The sequence below is a fragment of the Prosopis cineraria genome, unplaced genomic scaffold (assembly GCF_029017545.1).
Source record: "Prosopis cineraria cultivar Desert tree isolate PC_DT_omini unplaced genomic scaffold, ASM2901754v1 PC10, whole genome shotgun sequence".
In the NCBI taxonomy this organism is placed as follows: domain Eukaryota; kingdom Viridiplantae; phylum Streptophyta; class Magnoliopsida; order Fabales; family Fabaceae; genus Prosopis; species Prosopis cineraria.
The window spans coordinates 14,705,640-14,712,139 of NW_026555341.1; positions in this window are offsets into that span (position 1 = coordinate 14,705,640).

Sequence of the window (6,500 nt, forward strand, 5' to 3'; positions counted from 1 at the left end):
TTCATCCATTAATGAGAGTTCAATTCCAAGAACGCTCAAAATCCACAATAATATATTTAGATAACATAAATAATTTTCATTAATTGTATTTAAGTCAATAGGTTTGAATATCTAGCCTTACAATTTTGAAAAATCATCCTTAGAGGATTTGTCTAAAAGTTATGACCTAACTTCACAATCTTATGAAACTTCCCAAACTAGGTGTAAAACACTTAAACAACTCTCATTAGTTCAATTTAGATTAATGAGTTTGGAACCATAACCCTATAGGTCTGAAATTTACTTCCAATCAACAAACCCTAATCTAAAATCTTTCAAAAAGGGAAAAGGAAGAAAGATTAGGGTTATAGAAACTTACCTTAATGTTAGATAGCTTGGAAACTCTCCCAAAGCTCTAATTTTTGCTTGCCCTAGCAGAGTTTCTTAGTTCCTCTTTTCCTTTCTTGCTCGCACCTTATTTTTCTCCTTTATTTTCAACTAATTCACGCTCTGTGTATGGCACATAGAGCCACTCCTAAGCTTATGTGGTCCATGCACCATAATGGAACCTACATGTGTCATGACAAATGACACAAAGAGGTCCTCCTCTCATTTCTAGCTTGATGCGCCACATCGTGTGGAACAGAGTCACCTTTCACTGATTTTTCTCCCTCTTTTGGGTCCAAATGGGTTGAACTTCATTTAAAACCCAATGCTAAGGCTATAACCAAAGCCCAATAAATTCGTTACCCTCCCTAATACCCTCCAACTTAATTCCTGTTAGATTTAAATCAATTACCCTTTGATTTCTTGATTAATCAAGGAGTTAAAAATTTAGGATGTTACATAATGGGCTTAGGACTACCTGTGTAGCACACCATATGCACATAATAATGATAAAATCTCATTTTCACCCCTTAACTCCTTAATACCAAAATAGAAAGGGGAGGTTTAGCACTACATTTAATCACTTAGTTTTAATTACAACAATATCATAGTTTTCTTTACACTCACACTAATATTTTAACCTTATTTGAAATAATCAAATTCTCATACAACAATTTTAGGGCTTAAAATACAATAGTCAAATCATGTAGATAACATAGTGAAAATATGAAAAAGAATGCAATCCCTAGTTGGCAATATCTTCCTAATTACACAAAATAAATTAAGATGAGAGGCTTTACAGTAGGAATATATAAATTCCTAAGCTTCAAGAGCCTTTCCCTTATTCATACATAAGTTAGAGCCTGTAAAATATTAAAAGAAAGGGGTGAGTACAATCACTCAATAACTAAGGTATACCTAATTTATGTAATTGCATATCAATTATCATTAAATATAATTACATAAGCCATATGATCACATAGTCACATAAACACATTTATTTCACATCACATGCATACTAGATCATCATATGTCTTACAATCACATCATAATGCTCATTTTCGCACAATTGACAACCGTGTGACAATGGCACTTCAATAATCATGCCTTGTCACAAATTTAACAATCATGTGACATGTCATATAATATGCATGATCGATTCCTCATTATTTCCTTTAATTGAAACTGTGGGCTATAATTCAAAAAAAGTTCCATAAGTATGAATAGACTTCTTAAGCTTGCTAATTGTGAGAAGCAAACCAGCCAGAGGTCATTATACTCAATCTTAACTATGGCTTCCCCTATTCTCGAGTCTCTAGGGTTTCATAAACCTTAAGTTAGTCTCCTTAATAAGCAGGTGGAGATAGATGGGCTCAAATTCCTTGACAAACAACGAAACAGCCCCTCAACAAACAAGGAGACAAGGCTAACCTTCGATTATTGAAAGGCGATCATATAATACCATGTGGATTTATCTACTCTTCTTCCTAGGCTAACTCCTACTAAGTGATCATGTAATAAATAATGCTAACTTATTTTATAAATACAAATGCAAGCTTAATTCATTAATATATTAAGCTATTACATGTGAGCACCACAATCAATTTTAATTTACACACTCCATTTCTATTTTCAACCTTATACGATATATGCATATTCTCCATTTCACACATACATACTATAGTTACATGTTAATATAACAATACCATCATCTTATGACCTTATTGATTACACATTTGAACTCATAATTGTTATACACACATTAATAGAAAAAAAGCTAATTTAAACAGCCTTTTCAGAGAATTTTAGTAGATATTGAAAGACTTCTTAAACTAGTTGTATAATAAACTAGTTTTAAATATATTTTCTAGACAAGATAGGGAGAGTAGATGGTCTATAAAATGAAAAAGAAGAAGCTCTAGGGACTGTGCTCTCTCTTCTCTTATTCGTAACCTTTCCTCTCTTCTGCACCCTTTCTTCACTCCTGCCCCCACCTCTATCATCCATATTTGTATCCTCATTAGAGTCCATTCTCCACTTGTAGAAACCACCTTGGGCATTGATTGCTTCAATCAATGTTGGAAGTAACATGGTTAGGGTTCATGGCTAAGGTTTATGGAGAGATTAGTTTGAGTGATGTTAAAGAGGGAGCAGCTAAGAACTTCCGGCCAAGATTATGGGACCTAAACCTAAATCCTCAATCAATAGCATTGTTCAAAGGTGAGAAAGCATTGTTCCTAACGAACTTCTCTCCCCTTAGTCATAGACAGATCTCCCTCCCTCCTCATCTCATTGTTCATTTTGTATTTAGGAGGAGGAAAACTATTATCAGGTAATCTTTGATTTATTATGAATCTTTGATGGGATTCTTGATCGGTTTTCACTGCTAATATGGATTTGCATATTTCTCAGGATTTCTACCACAGACTTGAAGGAGTATGTGTTTATATCTCTATTCATAAAAATAAAAAACAAAGCCCTTTCATCTAATGTCTAGTGCTTGAGTGTCTCTGGAATTGGATGATCTTTCTTCTATGCTAGGCAGTCTTCGATTATTTCTTTCATTTTTTGGTGGGCATTCTTTTATTTTTTCCTATAAGTTGGTTCCTTTATTCAATTAAGATTATTTATTTATTTATTGCATTTTTACATATCCATTTAGGAGAACTCAAACTTGTAAATTAAAGGAAATTAAATTTACAAATCCTTAGCCTCTTGTTATTTGTAAAAAAAAAAAAAGATCAAGTAATATTGCCTTATATTAGCATAGCATAACTAGTTGTTAGCTTAACGTAGAGGACCTTTGTAACTTGAATTATAGATATGACCAAGTTTTTCACAATTAATGCATCCTCATGCTTATAGGAATAATTTTTTTTACTTTCAGTGATCCTGAAACTATCATCAAATTTGGTAAAGGAATATATGTAGAAGCTTTCAAGATTGGCAACTACATTTGTAATATAGTTCCTATTGACGAGAACTTTAGAGTGAATGGGGAAGTTCAAAAAGTAACTCTTTCATTTATAATGTTCTTGGAATTGGTTGCCCAAATATAGATAGATCTCAGCCCTTGTATGTTACTAAAATTAGAATCCACATTGTTTACAATTATGTAAACATTATGGCTTTCAGTTTATTTATTGATATATTGATATTGATTATATTAACCCTACTACAATAAGGCTATTTGATGAATTAGCTGACAACAATCACTATAACTTAATTGTTAATGAACTAGATTGGCAAGAGTTGTAGGTAGTGATTAGTTGAATGAAGCGATATATTTTTTTTGTCCTGCTTATGTTTTGGGTTTGAGGAGGCACAGTGTTCATCGATCTAGTAAATTATTAGTGTTCTTATGTTACTAACTATATATGGCTTCTGCACTACAAAGATCAAAAGAACTACTGAAAGAGGTGGTTCTTTCGAGTATCTTGGTTGGTTTTAGTGAATTTTTTATGTACATTGTCTATTTTAGTTTTTCTAATTTAACTAAGTAATAACAATTCTTGGTTCTACTTCTATTATGTAAAAATGTTTGCATCTTCATATTATTGTGTCTTTATTGCCCATGAATTCCTGACTTCTTTAATCATGAGTCAATCTTGAGGAGCATCCATTGAATAAGATTTTGGAATGATTTTTGTGTCTACATGGAAGACTTTAGTTGTTTTACTTTAAAGGGCTTGTCCTCTATTGCTAACTCGGCATTTATCAAAAGCTACTTCTATTGTACGTTCCCCTTCTTGGAGTTCTGTTTTTAGAAGTTTCATTTTGGCTAGGTGGTTTCCTAAATAACCTAAGCCAAAATTTTCTTTTGAACCAATATGTTGTTCTTTTTTCAAAACTAGAGATGTGTATGGTTAAAGAACAGAAGTTACTCAATATTCATGTTTTATTTTCCAATATCATAGATGACCTTAGTGTGTAGTAGCCCACAATTTCATTTCAGAGATATATGGTGGATATAAGGGAAGTGTGATCATGCATATTATGATAAAAGGGCACATGATTGTCTGTACTGTGGCCCTCATAATGAAAACATGTGATTTGCGCATAATAATGTAAAATGAGATATTGTATTGTCACTTGGTAATTATATGCTCATAATAATGTGAAGTGTGATTCTATGCTTGAACATATTGAATTTGTCATGTGTATGACTATGTTTGCCACTTGTATTTAAATTGATTTACATGCATAATTATAAGTCAGATGGACCTTAGTTACTAAGTGGTTATATTCACTCATTTCTCTGCAATATTGTAGGAGCTAGTTTATTGGGTTAGGATTGAGGGAAACAAACCAGGCTTAGGATTCTATCCTAAACTTTATAGGCCTCTTGTATTTTGAGTATTATATGTGTATAATTATTGATGATGTTGCCAATTAAGAATTTTACATGTACACTTTCTTTCATTAAGTGTTGGTCGATGTTAAATTGTGTATTTTGGACCATAAGATGTATATATGGTAAATGTGAAATCAATTTAAGGCCGAGATAATAGTACAAGTAAGGGATAAGAAATTCATGTAATTGTTGAATGATTTATGACATTGAGGCTCCCCTTGTTGTTTTTTAAATTGAGAGATTGGGCATTGAAAATATGTTGCATATGTGTTGTTAGTGGTGCGGTGTATTGTAGAGGTTCGAAATAGTCTGTTAAATGTGGTCTGAGTTGTGTTTGAAGTTTTTGACACTTGGTATGAAATTAGGACATTCAAGTTGTGTTTCCATGGTGTAAAGGAGGGAGTTGTGAAATGGGTGTTCAATTTTTGACTGAGAAATGATTTGATTGTGAAACTAATGTCATTATCTAGGTTTAAAAGAAAGCTTTCTATAAACATCTAGATCATCTCAATTAGACGTCGAACAGTGAAAAAGGGGTACATCGGAAGTTCACCCCTGGTATTGTCAAATGACAATAGTAGTGTTGTCAAATATATGCAATGCATTACAGCATGGCACAAAGACATATAAGTCATGGCGCATGTATGATAAGCCATGGCGCATGTCTGTTTTTCTACACAATTTTTGTTGTTTGTCTATTTTATGCAAATGCTTTAAATTGTCAAAGATCACATGTTTCCGCATATATCTAATTGCTCTGATTTTGATTTGTAAAAGTTTATTGTAATGTTTTAATTTTGAAAGACTTGGGATCCTAAATTGTAATTCTACAAACTTGGTAATCATACTTTGAAGGTAATCTCTTAATTATCTTGAATTTTGGAGTTAATTGGTGAATAGAAAGGGAGATCTTACATGATATAGGGTCCTGTAGACCTAAAGGTCATTTGTCCACTTTGATTAACTCAAATTAATCCTCAATTAACTCTACCCTTAATTAGCCTAGTTAACTCTATTTAAATTTTAGGATGTCACTATTTCATCTCAATTCATCCAGCAATCTAATGCATTGGACCAAAATATTCTTATTCAAACACAGATATTGTAACAGTCACACCCCCCGAGCCCACTGCTGCGAGTGGTGGACTGGGCTGTGCCACCTCACGGCTACCCAGCCGGCTTTCCCTATGGTAGTTCATGGGTTATTCCCCGCACCCACTGCGTTAAGGGAGCCTTCCCAGGTTCGATCCTCCAACCTCTCCTACATAGCGAAGTTGAGGCCGAACCTGGTACCATTGAATCAGTTGGGAAAGCTGGCTGGGTAGCCGTGAGGTGGCACAGCCCAATCCACCACTCGCAGCAGTGGGCTCGGGGGGTGTGACTGTTACATAAAAGGCGCGACTCAATGGTACCAGGTTCAGCCTCAACTTCTCTAAATAGGAGAGGTTGGAGGATCGAACCCAGGAAGGCTCCCTTAGCGCAGTGGGTCTTGGTTGCCGTGAGGTGGCACGGCCTAGTCCACCACTTGCAGCAGTGGGCTGGGGGGTGTGATGTTATAGATATTATATAAAATTCATTTAAATTACCTAAAAACAAATTTAATGCATTTTTTAATTTAATGAATAATAGTCAACATTGGTCAAATATTATTATATGATAAAATTGTTCTATTTTTGAAATTTCTAGATTAATATTACACCAATAAAAAAAAATTAAAGGATAGTAGTTGTGCCTAACAAAATTTTTGAGACAAATTTACCTCCTAACCCTTTATTTTTTT